Source organism: Triticum aestivum, chromosome 6D (assembly GCF_018294505.1).
Source record: "Triticum aestivum cultivar Chinese Spring chromosome 6D, IWGSC CS RefSeq v2.1, whole genome shotgun sequence".
NCBI classification, from domain to species: Eukaryota; Viridiplantae; Streptophyta; class Magnoliopsida; order Poales; family Poaceae; genus Triticum; species Triticum aestivum.
In genome coordinates, this window is record NC_057811.1 from 162,056,171 (window position 1) to 162,078,025 (window position 21,855).

Below are 21,855 nucleotides of genomic sequence, written 5' to 3' on the forward strand. Positions count from 1 at the left end.
GATTCGTGGTGGTTTTGTTAATGAAATCGGAGGGGGGATGCCCCCTCTATTGCTCAAAAAATATAGGCTTCAATTTGAGGGGACGACGACGCCCCTTCAATGCTAATAAGGTTTGGAGGCTAGGATGGATCTCAAGTGCAAGTTTTTTCTTGGCTTCTTCTCAACAGAAAAGCCCTCACTGCTAGGTGGATCTCTATTGCACACAATTTGGCACCGGACTTGTCCACCCTTGAAGATTGGTGGAACTCGAACATTGCTCACCTTGATTTGCCAAGGAGAATTTTTCAGCAAGGTCGCTAGGTTGTCATGTATTCTTTCAAATGTATGAAACGAGCGAAATCACCACACCTTTAGGACGGACGAGGCTTGCACGCTCTCTCCGCATGCTCCGATATGTTCTCAAATAGATGTATCTAGCACCGAAGTACATCTAGATACATCCATTTTACGATAATTAATATGGGATAAAGGGAGTATTTGATTTATTTATCTATACTGTTACCCATAGCAAGGCACATAAAATTAACTATTCCAACGGCCAGACCAAATCTCCTCCCCCACGTTCCTTTTTTAGCTGAAACCGTAGAACAATTGTTCTACGGTAATTTTTCATTAAATAACTGTACACATACAAAATAAAAGAGAAAAAGTATTAATCAACCAATGCTTGCTCTAGGATCGACATAATTAAATTAGAGGTTCTGTTCTATCTAGGAGTGGATCTTTTCAGCCTTGGATGCTTTAGCTCGAAGTTCTATAGCTTGGAGACACTCTTTCAGATAATACTGCCATGTATCTGCTCATCCAAATGCCCCAACATCCCATTATAACAATATCCAGGGCAAAGTTCGATGGAAGGTTGTCCATGATCAGGTGAACTTCATCATATACTGAGATTCCTCTTTGTATACTAGGAATGATGAAACTCCAGCACCTCAAGGCAAATTGACAATCCCGAAAGAAATGGGTTACTGTTTCCTCAGTGGCATCTGAACAAAGTGCACAGTTGTAGTCCTCCAGATACATGCATTTTCTATGAATTAGATTTATATTGCTTATTCTGCCACAGATTAACAGCCAAAAGAAAATCTTGTGTCTGAGCCTGCATGCTGTTTTCCACAAAAGTTTGAAGATATTGTGTGTTGTGCCTTCCCCTATAATGGCTTTGTACATTATCATGGATGAGTATTTGGGTGCTGACCATTCATAAGTCTAGTTATCCTGTTCTGCTGTAATGGTTCTGTTGATATGGATATCTTGCAATGAAGTGAATTGTTCAAAGGCTTACTGAGATAGTGGTTTGTGAATTGGTTGGCTTATGTCATTGTGTTCCAAAACTCTGAGCAGTGAGATATCTTGATTAATAGAAAATGAGTGCAGCTCAGGGTATTTGGCATAGAGTGGTAATTCCTGCCACTTGTCAGTCCAGAATTAGACCAGATCCCCTCTTCCCGCTTTGCATACAGCATGTTGCTTGAAAATTGGTAGTAGTTTGAGTATAGATCTCCACCAGAATGATCCCACCTATTGTTCCCCAGGTAATATGTCATGGTAGTGCTTCTCCCAAATAATAATGTTCACCCAAGGAGAATCAGCCTTATTGAAAAAATTATGGAGGAACTTGAGGAGCAATGCCTTGTTATGTGTGCGCGAGTCTAATACACCTAGACCTCCATGATCCTTGGGCCTGCTGACTTTATCCCAAGAAATGAGAAAAGTTCCTCTGTCCTGGGTACCATACTTTCTCCAAAAACAGTTCATAAGGTAGGAGTTGATTTGCTTAATGACTTCTTTGGGAATCATAGTGTACACATGAAAAAGGTGGGCATGCTGGTGATAATAGACTTAATGAGGGTCAATTTGTCACCAAAAGAAAGCATGGTTGAGCAACTCAATAATCTATTCTCTATTCTGTTCATCATAGGCACAAAGTCCTCCACTCTAGGTTTGGTTAGAAAAAGAGGTAGACCAAGATAAGTGTGGGTAATGAACCAATCTTGCAGCCTAGGAGGTTGGAGAGTTCATTCATCTTCTGAGCAGGTGTGTTGATTGAGATCAGTATAGACTTTGCATAGTTCACCCTGAGCCCAGTGTAATGAGCATAATGCAAGAGTAGGTTTTTGATGTGTTAGATCTGTCTGGTATCAGCCTTTGCCACTAGGATAGTATCATCTGCATATTGAATAATGGGGTAGTCTGGACAAGAGTTGTGGATGAGTGGCGCTTCAATCATGGCGGCCTGGTATGCTTAATTAAAAATAGATTAGAGCATATCAGCAGCAATCACAAAGATGAGAGGTGATAATGGATCTCCTTGCCTCACTCCTTTCTTAGAAAGGAATTGTTTCCCTGGAACTCCATTAAGTAGGACAGAGGAGAAAACAGTGCCATATATCATTTTAATCCACTAAATCCATTTGGTTCCAAAACCTTTGGCTTGCAAAATCCTAATTATGGTGTCATGGTTTAACATGTCAAAAGCCTTTTCAAATTCCAATTTGAGGAGTATGATTTCCTTTTTGCTCTGGTGACATTGATGGATGCATTCATAAGACTAAGCCAAACAATCTTGCATGCATCTGTTATTGAGAAAACCATATTGATTCTTGTGAAACTTTTTGAGAATGTACTTCTGCAATCTGTTGGCCAACAATTTAGTAATGATCTTGAGAGTGCAATTTAGTAATGAGATAGGCCTGAATTAAGCTGGGCTTGAGGCAGAATCCTTCTTGGGAATGAGGGTTATTAAGGAGTAATTGATACTCTGAATGTTCACTTGACTAAAGTGAAAATCTTTAGTGATCTTATAGAAGTCTGTGGCAATGATATCCCATCAGTTTTTGAGAAAGGCTGCATTGAAACCATCTGGCCCAGGGGATTTATTTGGAAGCATTTGTTTGATGACTCTATCAATCTCTTCTTTAGTAAATGGAGCTTCTAATTTAGATAGATCATCCAGGGGTTGTAATAGATGGTGCAGTTGGAGTGGGTTTGTAGTTGTAGCACATGTCCCCAATCTGTCCTTGAATGCTTTGTTTAAGATTGCTGCCTTTGCATGGTGATCATGGTGTTCATGTCCATGTTCATCTTTCAGCATTGCTATGCAGTTATTTATGAATTTAATTGTAGATTTGGCTTGAAATTATTTGGTATTTGCTTCCCCAACTTTGATCTGCCTAATGGTTGCTCCCTGTTTCCAGTATTGTCTTTGGTGGTCTAGAATGCTTTCCAGATGTGTCTTGAGGATGTCTCTGCCATTAGATTCTTCCAATGTTAATGCCCTGAACTCCTCTATGATGTCAAAGCAAAGGATCATGAAGTTTGTGTCTGCTATAATCTTTTTCAGATCTGATAGTCCTTTTGCCCAGTTTTTTAAACTCTTCCACAACCTCTTGAATTTGGTAGCAATTACTTTTGCACTGTCACTTTCATCCCCTGATTGGGACCAAATAGATTTGACAACATCCTTGAATTGGTGGTGCTCTAACCAGAAATTCTCAAATCTGAAGATGCTGGTTTTAGGTATAGATGATCCAATTTGGATTTTGATGGGGACATGGTCTGAGGGTTTTAGCTAGAGGGAATGCAAATGTAGCTGGGTACTTTAGTGTCCATGCTTCTGATGTGAAACACCAATCCAACTTCTCAAGTAATGGTGCTTCTTGCATGTTACTCCATGTGAATCTCCTGCCTTTGAGTGGGATTTCAACCAGTGCATGTTTGTTGATAGCCTCATTGAAAAGGAGCATATCATTAATGTTGCCCCCCTCTCTGCTTCTCTTATGAGGGTATCTGATGTATTTGAAATCACCCACAACAAGCCAATTAATATCATCTTGCATATGGAAGCTCTGGAACCAATTGAGGAAGAGAATTCTATCATTCTGTTGACAAGGTCCATACACATTTGTTAAGATCTATTTATCACCATTGTGAGAGGAAGTGAATTGATAGATAAAGAGAATTCATTGACATGATGAATTTGTCCAGAAAACATATGCTCATTCCAGGCTATTAAAAGACCACTGCTACTCCAACTGAGGGGAGGAATGCAAACTTAGCAATTCTTCTTGGGCAGAAGTTTTTATGAATATGTTGTCAAAGCTTTCTTTCTTTATTTCTTGTAGGCATAGGATAGAGCATTGAGATTCTTCAATTTTTTTGCAACGGTAGTCCATTTCTTAGGGTTATTGATACCTCTAATGTTCCAATTTAGCACGTTCCAATTTCGATTCATAATGCAGAGTGTATCTGGTGATAACTGTAGGTACAAAGCTGAGTACCAATAATCTCATATAGCAGTCTCCTGATTTGGTTCCACAGAAACTAGACATGATAACAAAATCCAGAATAGTCCTCCTTATGTCACTACTGAGCAAGTCCAAAACAAAATTACATGTTATGGTCTTAAAGAAGTACATAAACAAAGTATCCAAACTGTAGGGGACATGAAAGCATGCTCCTAGCTGTTTCTAATGACTAGTGGCTTAGATCCACTTCTTGCTTTGCTCCGTGTTGCCCTTGTTGGCTTCCATCCCTAGGTTGGCTCCTTTTATCTTCTTTGCTTTCTTGTTGATCAATTCTTCAGTGGTATCCCTCTCAGATACCTTGCAAAAGGAAGTATTCAGACTTTTAATTATTTTGGTAGGAATAGGTGGTAGAACAACATGACATGCAAGGTATTCCTTATCTTTATAGGCAGCTTTCTTAAATCCTTTGGATAGTTTTTGAAGTCTGCAACTTCTCCTTACCTCTGTTTCAACCATGGGTATTTTCTCCTTTCTCTTCTTGTTCTGGTGGAGAGCTGAAGTGGATGATGTAGACATCACTTAAGTTGAGGCATTGTCTGCAGGAAAAGAGTTCTCTTGTTCTTGGGTACCCTGCACAACAGGTGAAAGAGCACACACAAGGGAATTGTCAACGGGGCAAGTCTCTTGGATTATAAAAGTTAAAGTAGCAGTTGATGCAGCTCCTTGAGTGATGATTTCCCATATAGAGGAGGTAATGAACTTTTTAGCCCAATCAAACATATCTGGTGATAAGAATGTAACGGATAAGAAATTGATCCACTCTACTGGTACCTATAAGATGTCCTTGCTATTCTTGGTTCGAGCAAAATGCCCCGTCCACACCTTTGCTCCTTCTTTCCCAATAAGTTTTTCTTCAAAGGACATGTCGCAAGATGTGATATCTCTGAGCACTAGTTCCAATTCTGGTTGTTTATCCTGAAAAAACTCTGCCCCTATAGTATGAGCTTGATTAGCAAAAACAGGGTTTGGGAAGCCTGGAGGTGCAGACATGTCAGAGTCTGCATTCTCACCTTCCTTAAAGTAGCTGATTGTTTACCTTCACTAGCAGCTGGTATCTTCCCAGTATTTGTCTGTTCAAGTTGAAGTACTTCATCTGTAGTTATCATAGGAGTCTCAATGATGAGACCTGCTTCTGGGTTTGCCTCAGCTCTGAGCAACTATCTAATTTCTGTCCTATTCTAAGGATGTGAATTGTCATGCAGATCACTGTAAGGTAGAACTGATGTTGGGGAACGCAGTATTTCAAAAAATTTACCTACGACCACACAAGATCTATCTAGGATATGCATAGCAACGAGCGGAGAGTGTGTGTCCACGTACCCTCGTAGACCGAAAGCGGAAGCGTTTAGTAACGCGGTTGATCTAGTCGAACGTGTTCGATCCAACCGATCCAAGAACCGAATGTACGACACCTCGGCGATCAGCACACGTTCAGCTCGATGACGTCCCTCGAACTCTTGATACAGTTGAGGCCGAGGGAGAGTTCCGTCAGCACCACGGCGTGGGGACGGTGATGATGAAGTTACCGGCGCAGGGCTTCGCCTAAGCACTACGACGATAGGACCGAGGTGTGTAACTGTGGAGGGGGGCACCGCACACGGCTAAGAGAAGACTTGGTGTGCCTTTGGGGTGCCCCCTCCAACATATATAAAAGGGGGAGGAGAGGTGGCCGGCCCAAGGGGGGCACCCGCCATAGGGAGTCCAACTAGGATTCCCCATCCTAGTTGGAGTCCCTTCCTTCCAAGAGAGGGAGAGAGAGGGAAGGAGGAAGAGGGGAGAAGGAAAGAGGGGGCGCCGCCCCCCTCCCTAGTCCAATTCGGACTGGCCATGGGGGGGGTGGCCTCCCTTGTGGCCCTTCTCTCCTTTCCACTAAGGCCCATGAAGGCCCATAAACTTCCGGGGGGGGGGGTCCGGTAACCCCCAGTACTCCAAAACTCATCTGAAACGACCCGAACCATTCCGGTGTCCGAATGCAACCTTCCAATATATGAATATTTACCTCTCGACCATTTCGAGACTCCTCGTCATGTCCGTGATCTCAATCGGGACTCCGAACAAACTTCGGTCATCAAATCACATAACTCACAATACAAATGGTCATCGAACGTTAAGCATGCGGACCCTACGGGTTCGAGAACTATGTAGACATGACCGAGACACATCTCCGATCAATAACCAATAGAGGAACCTGGATTCTCATATTGGCTCCTAGATATTCTACGAAGATCTTTATCAATCAAACCGCATAACAACATACGTTGTTCCCTTTGTCATCGGTATGTTACTTGCCCGAGATTCGATCGTCGGTATCATCATACCTAGTTCAATCTCGTTACCGGCAAGTCTTTTTAGTCGTTCCGTAATGCATCGTCCCGCAACTAACTCATTAGTCACATTGCTTGCAAGGCTTATAGTGATGAACATTACTGAGAGGGCCCAGAGATACCTCTCCGATACATGGAGTGACAAATCCTAGTCTCGATCTATGCCAACTCAACAAACACCATCAGAGACACCTGTAGAGCATCTTTATAATCACCCAGTCACGTTGTGACGTTTGATAGCACACAAGGTGTTCCTTCGGTATTCGGGAGTTGCATAATCTCATAGTCTAAGGAACATGTATAAGTCATGTAGCGACCATACCTCAAATGGTCTGATCTACCGTGCACCAGTGTCATCCCTGGATCAGTAATGCTGACACGCACAGTACTTGGAGGATTTATAACAGAGTAGCAATCACACACTTATTACATCGAGTATCTCAAGAGAGAAATAAGTATGACAAATATGGATTAAGGCCATCTAAAACAATAACAGCGGAAGACTTGGAAGATAAGTGAGTCCATCAACTCCAACGGCATCACTGAGTATAAGACCACGACCTAAGGTATCTTACTCGTCGTTTGAAATGTCTGCAACATGAAACGTTGCAGCCCGAAAAAGGGTCAGCACATGGAATATGCTGGCAATGTAACACATAGAGAGTGATGAACAAAATAATGCTATAGTACATGCATATATGGCTGGTACAAGGCTCTATGGTTACAGTTTTGCGAAAAGCCAATTTTTCCCTACAGCAAAGGAATAAATTTTATTTAACTATCATGGTGGTTGTTAAACATTGAGAATGGTTGACAGCATTCTCAATCCCAATTAGGTATCATCATTAACCCAACAAAATTAATTAAAGTAACATGATGAGATTCACATGATAATCCAGATACTAGATACTCAAGATGTCCATAACCGGGGACACGGCTAACCATGATTAGTTTATACACTCTGCAGAGGTTTGTGCACTTTTCCCCACAAGACTCGATCGCCTCCGCTTGATTCTCGCACTACATGATGTTTGAGAAACGGATGACCGAGACACAATCTTTCAGAAACAATAACTCTTTACTCCGGGTGGACAGTTACACCTACTTTCCCCTACATCTGCTAGCCCACCTCTTCAAGAGATCATGTAACCTACTCAACTATGCTAGAGCCCATAATAGCTTGTGGCTGCACACGGAAGTTTCTACTATGAATAATCTCATGATCCCTTTGAACCTGGGTGGCGGTCCAAAAGAAAAACAGGCAATCCTGGAATACCCAGGTACCTCAATCCACCCAGATGTGAGTTTTAGTTGCCACCTTAAGGTTAACCATTGATTAACAATCTCACATCTGTCATGGTAACACTCAAACCCAATCCACGTCTACTAGCATAGCATAGCAATATGAGCGAACGTAGAAGTAACTCCCAAGGGTTTGATTATAAACAGGTGATAGGTACTACCTCAACTACATCCCAATTCCCACAGTTTAATTAGACCCTAACCTTGCAATGTTTGAGGGTTGATCTAATGCAATAAAACTGGGTAGTAAAAGAGGTATGATCAAAGTGTTACTTGCCTTGCTGATGATCCGTGAAACCTAGAGATTCGAAGTAGCAAGCGGCGCACTCCGGGTACTCTATCGCAAACAAACAAGCATACAATAAGCACTCATCTAATGCACAGGTAAAACTCAAATAAAGATCTAACCAGAAAGTTCAACTTAAGAACTCCTGTTTGCAAAAAGAATCAAATCAAACGAAGCAATGAAAGTCAAACGGCGAAAGAAACAAGCTTCGTTTACCAATCTGGATCTAGGTCAAATTTTACAGTAGCAAAAACTTGTTTGAGTAGGTTAGACGGAAAGAGAATTTTAAGACGAAACTCTAGGCGCTTGAATCGCCTGATTCCGATAAACGAGCGAAAAGATAAACTAAAACGAAAAACAGATCGGAAATCGCGATCTGGAATATTCACGGAAAATCCGAGAAAAATAAAACCGACGAACAGTTAAACGAATGGACGTTCGTTAACTGCAACTAACCGACAAACACGTTCGTTAAAACGAACGATCGGGCGAACGCTCACTAACTAACTAAACCGACAGAAAAAATAAACCGATCTATAAAAAAATAAACCTAGGGTTTCGGAAAAAAAAAATAAACCGAACGGTTTTTTAAAAAAAACCGGACAGCGGCTCGGCTACCTCGATGGGGTACTCCGTCGGGGTCTGGACGGGGCGGCGGGGGCGGCGGGGTGCGGGCGTCGTCGGGGCGGCGGCGGGCGACGAGGGGCGGCGTCCTGCGGCGTCGGCGGCGGCTTCCCGTGGCGGCGGCGGCTCGGCTCCGGCGTCGGGCTTCAGCTCGGCGTCGGGCTTCGGGGTAGGGAACAGGGTGAGGGAGAGGGGTGGCGGTCGGGCGGTACTTAAAGAGGGGGAGGGGGTGCCGTGGGGGAGGGGGGAGGGGCGGCGGGGTCGAGCGGGACACGGGCGGCGGCGCTGCCGTGCACGTCTTGGTCTTGAGGAGGGAGACGAGGCGCGGGGGAGATGGGCCGGCGGCTGGGCTTCGGCCCAGTCGGCGCGCTCGGGATTATTATTTTTAAAATAATTTTGCCGAACATAAAAAAAATCGTAGAAAAATAAATAAAAATCCAAAAATGCCAAAACAAATTTTCACCATCTAATTAAAATAATTAGAACGAGATGAACATTTTCTTGGCCCAAAAATGCAGTTTTGAAAACGTCCAATTTTTTCTAATGCAAATAAAATTGCAAATAAAATTCGAATAAAATCAAATATTTAATTTTAATATTCTTCCTCCAATATTTCATTTATTTTGGAGAAGTCATATTTTCTCCTCTCATATATTTTAATATGAAATATTTTTTCCGGAGAGAAAAATAAATTAAGCCAAAAATCCTCGTTTCATTATTTGATAAAAATCAAATATGAAACCGCGAAAAATCCCCAACTCTCTCCGAGGGTCCTTGAGTTGCTTAGGATTTTCGAGGATTTTGCGAAAATGCAATGAAATATGCTATGCAATGATGATCTAATGTATAACATTCCAAATTGAAAATTTGGGATGTTACAAACCTACCCCCTTAAGATGAATCTCGCCCTCGAGATTCGGGTTGGCTAGGAAATAGGTGAGAGTGGTTCTTCCTTAGATATTGCTCTCGCTCCCAGGTGGCTTCGTCCTCGGTATGGTGACTCCACTGAACTTTGCAAAACTTGCTAACCTTGCTGCGGGTGACTCGGCTGGCATACTCAAGAATCTTAACTGGTTTCTCCTCATAGGTCAAGTTACTTTCCAACTGAATCGCTTCCAGTGGCACTGTATCTCTCAGTGGTATCTCGGCCATCTCTGCGTGGCACTTCTTCAACTTGAAAACGTGAAATACATCATGAACTCCTGACAATCCTTCAGGCAATTCCAGCTTGTAAGCAACTTCTCCCATACGCTCCAAAACTTTGTATGGTCCTACAAAACGTGGCGCTAACTTTCCTTTAACTCCAAAGCGCTTCACTCCTCTAAGTGGTGATACACGAAGATAAACTCTGTCTCCGACTTCGTGAACTGTCTCCTTGCGTTTAGAATCCGCATAACTCTTCTGCCTGGATTGAGCTACCTTGAGCCTATCGCGAATCAACTTCACTTGCCGTTCAGACTCTTTAATCAAATCTGGTCCAAACAACTGGCGGTCTCCAACTTCGTCCCATAACCATGGTGTTCTACACCTCCTTCCACATAGAGCTTCGAAAGGGGCCATCTTCAAACTGGTTTGATAACTCTTGTTGTAAGAAAACTCTGCATACGGCAAATTGTCATCCCAACTAGATCCATAATCGAGCGCACAAGCTCTCAGCATATCTTCCAAAATCTGATTGACTCTCTCGGTCTGTCCGTCTGTCTGTGGATGAAAGGCTGTATTGAACTCTAGCCTGGTACCCAAAGTTTCATGTAACTGATTCCAAAACTTTGAAGTAAACTGGGTTCCTCTATCTGATACAATGGTCCTCGGAACTCCATGCAGACATACGATCCTGGTCATGTATATCTTTGCCAACTTAGCACTGGTGTAAGTGGTCTTCACTGGGATGAAATGAGCTACTTTCGTCAAACGATCGACTACAACCCATATTGAGTCATAGCCGGAACAAGTCCTGGGCAATCCCGTGATAAAATACATGCCTAGTTTATCCCATTTCCATTCGGGTATCGGCAATGGCTGTAGCAATCCTGCTGGCTTCTGATGCTCTGCCTTCACTCTCTGACATACATCACAAACTGCTACATACTCTGCAATATCCTTCTTCATTCTGGTCCACCAGAAAGTATCTTTCAAATCCAAATACATCTTGGTATTTCTTGGGTGAATCGAATACGGTGAATCATGGGCCTCTTGCAAGATCAACTTCCCGATCTCTGGATCATTGGGCACATAAACGCGGTCCTCAAACCATAAGGTATCGTGCTCATCCTCACGAAATCCCTTGGCTTTTCCTTTACTCATCCTTTCCTTTATTTCTGCAATCTCCTTGTCTGTCTTCTGAGCTTCTCTGATCTTTTCCATCAAGGTAGACTGAATATCCAATGTTGCTAAATATCCTCTTGGAACTATCTCCAATCATAGCTCGCGAAGATCCTCGGCTAATAATTTTGGTAACTCTCCGGTCATGAGTGTGTTGACATGGCTCTTGCGGCTCAACGCATCAGCTACTACGTTAGCCTTTCCGGGGTGATAATGCAATCTCATATCATAATCCTTAATGAGCTCCAACCATCTCCTTTGCCTGAGATTCAACTCCTTTTGCGTGAAAATGTACTTCAAACTCTTGTGATCCGTGTACACCTCACAGTGATTCCGATGAGAAAATGTCTCCATGTCTTCAACGCATGTACTACGGCTGCTAACTCCAAATCATGGGTGGCATAATTCTTCTTATGGGGTTTAAGTTGTCGTGAAGCATATGAAACAACTCTTCCCTCCTGCATTAGCACTGCTCCAAGTCCTCGACGTGAAGCATTGCAATATACTTCATAATCCTTGCGTTGATCTGGCAGAATCAACACTGGTGATGTAACCAAACGTTTCTTCAACTCTTGGAAACTAGCTTCACATTCCTCAGTCCAATTGAACTTGGTGTCCTTCTTTAACAGCTCTGTCATGGGCTTAGCAATCCTCGAGAAATTCTCAATGAACCTCCGGTAGTATCCTGCAAGTCCAAGAAAACTTCGGATTTCTCCAACTGATGCGGGTGATTCCCAGCTTGTCACAGTGTCGACTTTGGTGGGGTCTACTGCTATTCCTTCTCCGGATATAACGTGTCCGAGGAATCCAACTTCCTTCAGCCAAAACTCACATTTGCTAAACTTGGCGTATAGCTGATGTTCTCTGAGCTTCTCAAGTACCAAACGCAAATGCTCCTTATGCTCCTCTTCGTTCCTTGAGTAGACCAAAATGTCATCAATGAACACTACGACGAATTTATCCAAAAACTCCATAAACACCTTGTTCATCAGGTTCATGAAATAGGCATGTGCGTTAGTCAGGCCAAATGACATAACGGTATACTCGTACAGCCCATACCTGGTGGTAAAAGCCGTCTTAGGTATATCCTGCTCTCGAATCTTCAACTGATGGTATCCTGATCGTAGATCGATCTTGGAAAATACCTTAGCTCCTTGTAATCGGTCAAACAAATCATTGATCATCGGCAGTGGGTACTTATTTTTGATGGTCACTTCATTCAATCCTCGATAATTAACAACCATCCTTAACGATCCATCCTTCTTCTCTACTAGAAGTACGGGTGATCCCCAAGGTGACGAACTTGGGCGAATATAGCCTTTATCCAGTAACTCCTTAATCTGCTTCTTAATTTCCTCCAAATCCTTTGCGGGCATCCTGTACGGTCTCTTAGATATCGGTCCTGTGCCTGGAAAAAGTTCAATCAAAAACTCTATGTCTCTATCTGGTGGCATGCCTGGCAACTCTTCTGGAAATACATCCGGGTAATCCTTCACCACTGGTACTTCCTCCTGTACAACTCCTGATAAGGAATTCACCTGAGTCCTCTTCGGCATATGCCGGGATACATACTTAATCCTTCTTCCTTCTGGGGTGGTAAGCAAAATCGTCTTACTGGCGCAATCGATGTTTCCCCCATACATCGATAACCAATCCATGCCTAATATCACCTCCAATCCTTGCGACTCCAAAACTATTAGGTCTGAGGGGAAAACATGCCTACCTATGGCCAATGGCATCCGAAAACATCCTTGGCTTGCCATATACTCTGCTCCTGGCGAGGTTACTAACATAGGTGTTCTGAGAACTTTGGTGGGCAACTTAAACTTATCCACAAATCCCCTTGATATGTATGAATGCGATGCTCCAGTATCAAAAAGAACGAGTGCAGTAAATGACTTAACCAAAAACTTACCTATTACTGCATCTGGCTGTGCTTCAACCTCCTCCACGCTAACGTGGTTCACATGTCCTTTGTTGAAAGGGTTCGGCTTCTTCCCAGAGCTTCCATTGCCATTTCCATTCTAGGCTTCAGGACATTCATTGGCATAATGTCCAGTCTTCTGGCACTTAAAGCAAGTGACTTGGCTCAGGTCTCTCTTAACTGGGGTTGAAGGGATGGTACGGTTCTGGCCGTTGCTTCCTCCATTCCCATTACCATTCTTGGGGCCATTATGGTTGTGCAAACTACCTCCTCCATGGGTATGCTGAAACTGTCCTCCCGATTTTGGGGTAAAACGTGGCTTCTGCTGAGCTCCAGAATTGTACTTCCCTTGTCCATACTTCCTCTTACGGTTTTCAATCTGCCGCTGCTTCCCTTCAATCATGAGAGCTCTATCTACCAACTCCTGGTAGTTGTTGAAGGTTGCTACCATCAACTGCATGCTCAGCTCATCATTCAGTCCTTCCAGAAACTTCTCCTGCTTGGCTGCATCTGTAGCAACGTCATCTGGAGCATAACATGCTAACTTACTAAAGTCCTCCACATACTGTCCTACGGTGCGTCCTCCTTAGCGTAGGTTGCGAAACTCACGCTTCTTCATAGCCATAGCTCTGCTGAAACATGGGCAGTACGGAAAGCTTGCTGAAACTGGTCCCATGTGACAGTGTCAATAGGGTGTGTGGCTGTGTAATTCTCCCACCACGATGTTGCGGGTCCATCAAGCTGATGTGTGGCAAAACGCACTCTCTCCGCATCTGTGCATCCTGCAGTGGTCAACTCCCTTCCAACTTTGCGGAGCCAATCATCTGCAACAATCGGCTCAGTGCTGCTGGAAAACACTGGCAGATTTAGTCTCAAGAAACGGGTTATGTGATCAACAGGTGGTGGTGGTGGGTAGTTGTTGTTGTTGTTGTTGCCTTGGTTCTGTACTAACACTTGCATCAGGGCATTCTGCTGCTGAATCAACTGAGTGATCTCCGGTGGGAAAACAAATCCGGTGTCGCGTCTCGGAGGCATTTGTTAGGTTTAGAAAAGATGAGAATTTAGAATAGAATGAGATCTAGAGGGAAAACACTACCCATATGCTCATGAGACAAACACAATCAATATCACTCAATCAAACAAGGCATACAATCGATCTAACTATCGTTACAAAGTGCTCGGACTATACTATATACATGGGGGAATACTACTACTGATATGGTGGTCTACTAGAAATTTTGATCGGTCGAAGACTCCATGATATCTGCTCCAGCTTCATCAACAAAGTCATCTTCACTGGGGTCCGAGTCGGTGTCGTCGATGATGATGTAGTTATCCGGGCAAGTAGAATCGTCTTCTCCTTCTGGTGCTGGGTCTCCCATGAATACTCCGATCTTCTTTATCAGGTCGTCGTTCTTCTCCAACAACGTGGCGATCTCCTCCTCATATCCATCGCGCGTAGACTTGAGTTCTTCCTCCAACTCCGTGATCTTGGTCAATGCCTTCTTCAGATCTATCATGTCTGCGCACATCTGGTACTCCTGGCGATGAATGTGTTGGTTTTGCTCCTGGATGAAAGCTGCAATTGATCCATCCTTCTTGGTGCTGATCATCTCCCATTGCTCATCTCGGCGTCCACAAATCTGATAAATAGTATCCTTAAGCTCTCTGTGGTAGACTTCTCCAATGCGTCCCATAGAGATGTGGGCTGCCATGCTCTTCCCTAAACTCCAGGTTGGTGCATCAAAGGAAAACTCTATAGTCTCAGTGACTGGCGTAAACGTCCTTCCTGGAATTTGAACTTGAATCTTCCAGCGCTCCTCTTCGGGTAGTGTGGCGTTGTAAGTCCCGGTGAAGCTTGGTATTCCGATGTTCAGGTACTTAGTGACTTCCTTCAAGTGTCGTCCAAAAGGTGTATCTTCATCCGGTTGCATGAACTTGTTCCTTGCATCCGCCATTCCTAAAAGAGTAGAAAGTGGAGAGGAGTCAGAAATGAGAAGAGAGCAGTGTTCTAGGGTTTAAGCTTAGTGGTCGTGTCCTACAGTCAGCGTGTGCTCTGATACCACCTTTGTAGCGACCAGACCTCTAATAGTCTAATCTACCGTGCACCAGTGTCATCCCTGGATCAGTAATGCTGACACACACAGTACTTGGAGGATTTATAACAGAGTAGCAATCACACACTTATTATATCGAGTATCTCGAGAGAGAAATAAGTATGACAAATATGACTTAAGGCCATCTAAAACAATAACATCAGAAGACTTGGAGGATAAGTGAGTCCATCAACTCCAACGGCATCACTGAGTATAAGACCACGACCTAAGGCATCTTACTCGTCGTCTAGAAAGTCCGCAACATGAAACGTTGCAGCCCGAAAACGGGTCAGCACATGGAATATGCTGGCAATGTAACACATAGAGAGTGATGAACAAAATAATGCTATACTACATGCATATATGGCTGGTAGAAGGCTCTATGGTTACAGTTTTGGGAAAAGCCAATTTTTCCCTACAACAAAGGAATAACTTTTATTTAACTACCATGGTGGTTGTTAAACATTGAGAATGGTTGACAGCATTCTCAATCCCAATTAGGTATCATCATTAACCCAACAAAATTAATTAAAGTAACATGATGAGATTCACATGATAATCCAGATACTAGATACTCAAGATGTCCATAACCGGGGACACAACTAACCATGATTAGTTTATACACTCTGCAGAGGTTTGTGCACTTTTCCCCACAAGACTCGATCGCCTCCGCTTGATTCTCGCACTACATGATGTTTGAGAAACGGATGACCGAGACACAATCTTTCAGAAACAATAACTCTTTACTCCGGGTGGACAGTTACACCTACTTTCCCCTACATCTGCTAGCCCACCTCTTCAAGAGATCATGTAACCCACTCAACTATGCTAGAGCCCATAATAGCTTGTGGCTGCACACGGAAGTTTCTAGTATGAATAATCTCATGATCCCTTTGAACCTGGGTGGCGGTCCAAAAGAAAAACAGGCAATCCTGGAATACCCAGGTACCTCATGTAACGCCCACGATGCGGCTATATCTCCCACGTGTCGAGGCACGACTTAGAGGCATAACCGCATAGTGGTTTTGTCGCAAGAAGGGTCATCTTCACACAATCCCATGTAATGAACAAGAATGGGATAGAGTTGGCTTACAATCGCCACTTCACACAATGCATAAATATTAATCATACATCATCCAAAATACAAACATATAGACTGACTACGGTCAAATCCAGATGAAAATAAGACAACCCCAAATGCTAGGTCCCCGATCGTCCCAACTGGGCTCCACTACTGATCAACATGAAAAGAAACAACACAACGAACAAGATCTTCATCGAGCTCCCACTTGAGCTCAGTTGCGACATCTGCACTGGTCTCATCGGCACCTACAACTGTTTGGAAGTAACTGTGAGTCACGAGGACTCAGCAATCTCACACCCGCGAGATCAAGACTATTTAAGCTTATAGGAAGGAAAGGGGTAGTGAGGTGGAGCTGCAGCAAGCACTAGCATGTATGGTGGCTAACATACGCAAATAAGAGCGAGAAGAGGAGCAACGAAACGGTCGTGAACTAGCAATGATCAAGAAGTGATCCTGAACTCCTACTTACGTCAAAACATAACCTAGAAACCGTGTTCACTTCCCGGACTCCGCCGGAAAGAGACCATCACGGCTACACACGCGGTTGATGTATTTTAATTAGGGTCAAGTGTCAATTTCTCTACAACCGGATATCAACAAATTCCCTTCTGCCGCATGACCGCGGGCACGGCTTTCGAAAGATAATACCCTGCAGGGGTGTCCCAACTTAGCCCATTATAAGCTCTCACGGTCAACGAAGGATAAACCTTCTCCCGGGAAGACCCGATCAGTCTCGGAATCCCGGTTACAAGACATTTCGACAATGGTAAAACAAAACCAGCAAAGCCGCCCGATGTGCCGACAAATCCCGATAGGAGCTGCACATATCTCGTTCTCAGGGCACACCAGAAAGTCAAGCTACGAGTAAAACCAGACCTCGAGTTTCCCCGAGGTGGCCCCGCAGGCTGCTCGGTTCGGACCAACACTCGAAGGAGCACTGGCCCGGGGGGGGGTCTAAAATAAAGATGACCCTTGAGTCTGCAGAACCCAAGGGAAAAGGGGATAGGTGGGCGAATGGTAAAACCAAGGTTGGGCCTTGCCGGAGGAGTTTTATTCAAAGCGAACTGTCAAGGGGGTCCCATAAATCACCCAACCGCGTAAGGAACGCAAAAATCAAGGAACATAACACCGGTATGACGGAAACTAGGGCGGCAAGAGTGGAACAAAACACCAGGCATAAGGCCGAGCCTTCCACCCTTTACCAAGTATATAGATGCATTAATAATATAAGAGATATTGTGATATCCCAACATAATTACGTTCCAACAAGGAGCAATCTTCAACTTCACCTGCAACTAACAACGCTATAAGAGGGGCTGAGCAAAAGCGGTAGCATAGCCAAACAACGGTTTGCTAGGAACAAGGTGGGTTAGAGGCTTGACATGGCAATATGGGAGGCATGATATGGCAAGTGATAGGTAGCGCAGCATGGCAAAAGAACGAACAGCTAGCAAAGCAAAGATAGAAGTGATTTCGAGGGGTGGTCATCTTGCCTGAGATCCCGCTAGGAAGAAGAACGAGTCCATGAAGAAGACAAACGGATGTAGTCGAACGGATCCTCACAACTCCGGGACGAAACCAAAGCTAACGAGAGAAGCAAACCTAAAACAAACAAACAACATAGTGAACAACCACCACATACACATGGCATGATGCACAATCAAGTATGATGCATGTCCGGTTTAATGAGGCATGGCATGGCAAAGAGCAACAAACAACACTACAAATTAAGTGGAGCTCAATATGCAACGAGTTGCATATTGACGAAACACCACATTTAACTATTTAGTTCTCTCTCGTTTATGGACCCAACAATATTAAATGTTGATTACGATGGCAAGAGGTGAAGCATAATAAACTATCTATTTAAGCAAGTTAAATGAGGCCGGAAATAATAAACAACAACTCCGGAAAATCCCCATTTGTCATTTAGCAATTTTTAATGCAAACATCAATTTTAGACATTTTAAATGTTGTTATCATGATGGGATGACATATGCAAGGTATATGCAATTTTATGAAAGTGTTGGTATAAAATGGTATGAGGCATTTGTTACCGTGGTGGAAGAAAGGGGTGCCACGGCAACGAATCCGAAAATGATGCCACGGCACCATATCGGTTCCGGTAGCTAATGGAAATACCGGCGCAAAAGAGAATTGTGCGGATGTGTGAAACACGCAAGAGATGGTGGGGTGCTCCCGGATTCCGGGCTCCCACGGTACGATGGCATGGCAACGAGGAGGAACATGGAATGACAACTCGGAAACGGTGCAACCACGAGCATCTCATACAACACACACGCATTCGTTCACGGGTGTCGTCTCGGGGTTATACCTTTGAAGCGTGCGTTTCGGAACGGATCAAGTTCGGTACGAGGTAGAGGAAGTAGTCGTTCACAAGTCGGAGAGGAAGTAGTCGTTCATGTTCCGTACATGCTCGGGGTCATGACAAGGAACTTGACGTCCACGGGGTCTTCGCGGGTCGACGGTAGTGGTACATGTTGTCGGGGTACTTGTTGGTCCGGTCTTGGTGACGGCAGTTGTACACAAGTCGTAGAGGAACTTGATGCATCCACGCGTAGGGGTACTTGGCGATCGACGGACGTCGTGGTACTTATCGGTCCGGGTCTTGCAAATCCAAAGTGCTCATGTGCGGAGACGTCTCGGTCATTCAAGGAAGAGGCCGTGTAGACGAACCGAAGTGGCAGTAGACGAGTTACACGGCCACGACAGTCTTGATACTTGGAGTTTCGTGTAGTCGAACTCGAGGATGTTCCGGTGCGGCGCTTGGTGAACCAAAACAAGGCAGCAACAAACGTTCTTCGAGGGACTTGGCGCGCAGAGAAGGCTCGCGAGAGGAAGAGCATCTCAGGCGCGCTCGGCGTCGAACTTGCTGAAACCGGGCGCGGGAGGTCGCCGGGGTCCCATTCCTGCCAGTCCACAGTGGAGGCAGACCGACGGACTTGGGGCTTGGGCAGCAGCAAGGAGGCGATGGAGCAGAGGCGTCCACGGGGTCTGCTGTAACTGCAAGCCACCGGCAAGGAGACCGGGGATGCGGATGACGGCGTGGAGGCGCGGCAGCTCGGGGCCGAGACTTGGCCGGCAGCAGGAGAAGGGGAGGCATCGCGACGGAGAAGGACGGCGGGGACAGGCGAGCTTGGCGAGGCCGAAGCTGTGAGGCGGGGTGCGGCGCGACGGCCATGGAGGTGGGGCGCAGCACGCTGCAAAACGGCGGCGGCTGCAGGGCGCCAGCGGTGTGTGAGGATGGCGACGCCATGGGAGCGAGGAGGAGGTCGGCACTAGGGAAACGGGTGCGGGGCTCCTCCTCTGGCTCGAGGAGGGAGATGAGTGGAGGGGATAAGGGGATCGAGCCGGGCTCTGCTCGATGCGTGCGTGTGTGTGCGGCGGCAGGAGGAGAACGAAGGGGAGAGAGGGGATCGGGCCATGGGATCGGTTGGGCTAGGGTTAAGAGGGCACGGCTGGGCCTTGGGCCAAAAGGACGGCGGGTAAGCAGGCCGGCCTGGCTGCTGGGCTCTCTCTCACCCTAAAAATAAATAAATAAAAACAAAACAGAGATGAGAAAGAAAAGAAGGAGAGGTTAGGGGAAGAAGTTGGACATGGGGATTATTTTCCCGAACTCACAAAAATGTGCTTGTTCCAGGAAAAATAGAGGCGGCCTGTTTGGAAGATTTAAATTCAAACTCATTTGAATTTAATTCAAATGGTTTGAAAGAGTTCAAGGTATTGAGGAGTCCAAAATGTTGGGAAATTAGGAAGAGCCTCGATAAATGGGAAAAGAAATATTGGCAAGGTTAGAGAGATCGAATCAAAGCAGAAAAGGCATAGGATTAATTTTGCATGTGTGTTAAGGTGAACTCCAATTAATGGAATATTTATAATAGCTCCATAAATATTAGGAGGATATGTTATAAAGAGAAATCACCATGTGAATTCCCTCGATTCAAATGGATCGAAGATCCATGCAATTTACTTAGTTGAGTTATTTTTTAAAAACAATAATGACATGATGGCATGATGACATGATGCAATGCAATAATAAAAGAGCAAGCACCAAAAGGAACACACGGCGATCACGAAAATAAGGAAGCCGTCTGGAGCGTCGGTCTCGGGGCGTTACACCTCAATCCACCCAGATGTGAGTTTTAGTTGCCACCTTAAGGTTAACCATTGATTAACAATCTCACATCTGTCATGGTAACACTCAAACCCAATCCACGTCTACTAGCATAGCATAGCAATATGAGCGAACGTAGAAGTAACTCCCAAGGGTTTGATTATAAACAGATGATAGGTACTACCTCAACTACTTCCCAATTCCCACAGTTTAATTAGATCCTAACCATGCAATGTTTGAGGGTTGATCTAATGCAATAAAACTGGGTAGTAAAAGAGGTATGATCAAAGTGTTACTTGCCTTGCTGATGATCCGTGAAACCTAGAGATTCGAAGTAGCAAGCGGCGCACTCCGGGTACTCTATCGCAAACAAACAAGCATACAATAAGCACTCATCTAATGCACAGGTAAAACTCAAATAAAGATCTAACCAGAAAGTTCAACTTAAGAACTCCGGTTTGCAAAAAGAATCAAATCAAACGAAGCAACGAAAGTGAAACGGCGAAAGAAACAAGCTTCGTTTACCAATCTGGATCTAGGTCAAATTTTAGAGTAGCAAAAACTTGTTTGAGTAGGTTAGACGGCAAGAGAATTTTGAGACAAAACTCTACGCGCTTGAATCGCCCGATTCCGATAAACGAGCGAAAAGATAAACTAAAACGAAAAACAGATCGGATATCGCGATCTGGAATATTCACGGAAAATCCGAGAAAAATAAAACTGACGAACAGTTAAACGAACGGACGTTCGTTAACTGCAACTAACCGATGAACACGTTCGTTAAAACGAACGGATCAGGCGAACGCTCACTAACTAACTAAACTGACAGAAAAAATAAATCGATCTATAAAAAAATAAACCTAGGGTTTCGGAAAAAAAATAAACCGAACGGTTTTAAAAAAAACCGGACAGCGGACGGCGGCTCGGCTACCTCGACGGGGCACTCCGTCGGGGTCTGGACGGGGCGGCGAGGGGCGGCGGGGTGCGGGCGTCGTCGGGGCGGCGGCGGGCGACGAGGGGCGGCATCCTGCGGGGTCGGCGGCGGCTTCCCGTGGCGGCGGCGGCTCGGCTCCGCCGTCGGGCTTCGGGGTGGGGAACGGGGTGAGGGAGAGGGGCAGCGGTCGGGCGGTACTTAAAGAGGGGGAGGGGGTGCCGTGGGGCAGGGGCAAGGGGCGGCGGGGTCGAGCGGGACACGGGCGGCGGCGCTGCCGTGCTCGTCTCGGTCTCCAGGAGGGAGACGGGGCGCGGGGGAGATGGGCCGTCGGCTGGGCTTCGGCCCAGTCGGCGCGCTCGGGATATTTTTTTTAATAATTTCGCCGAACCGAAAAAAAATCATAGAAAAATAAATAAAAATCCAAAAATGCCAAAACAAATTTCACCGTCTAATTAAAATAATTAGAACGAGATGAACATTTTCTTGGCCCAAAAATGCAGTTTTGAAAACATGC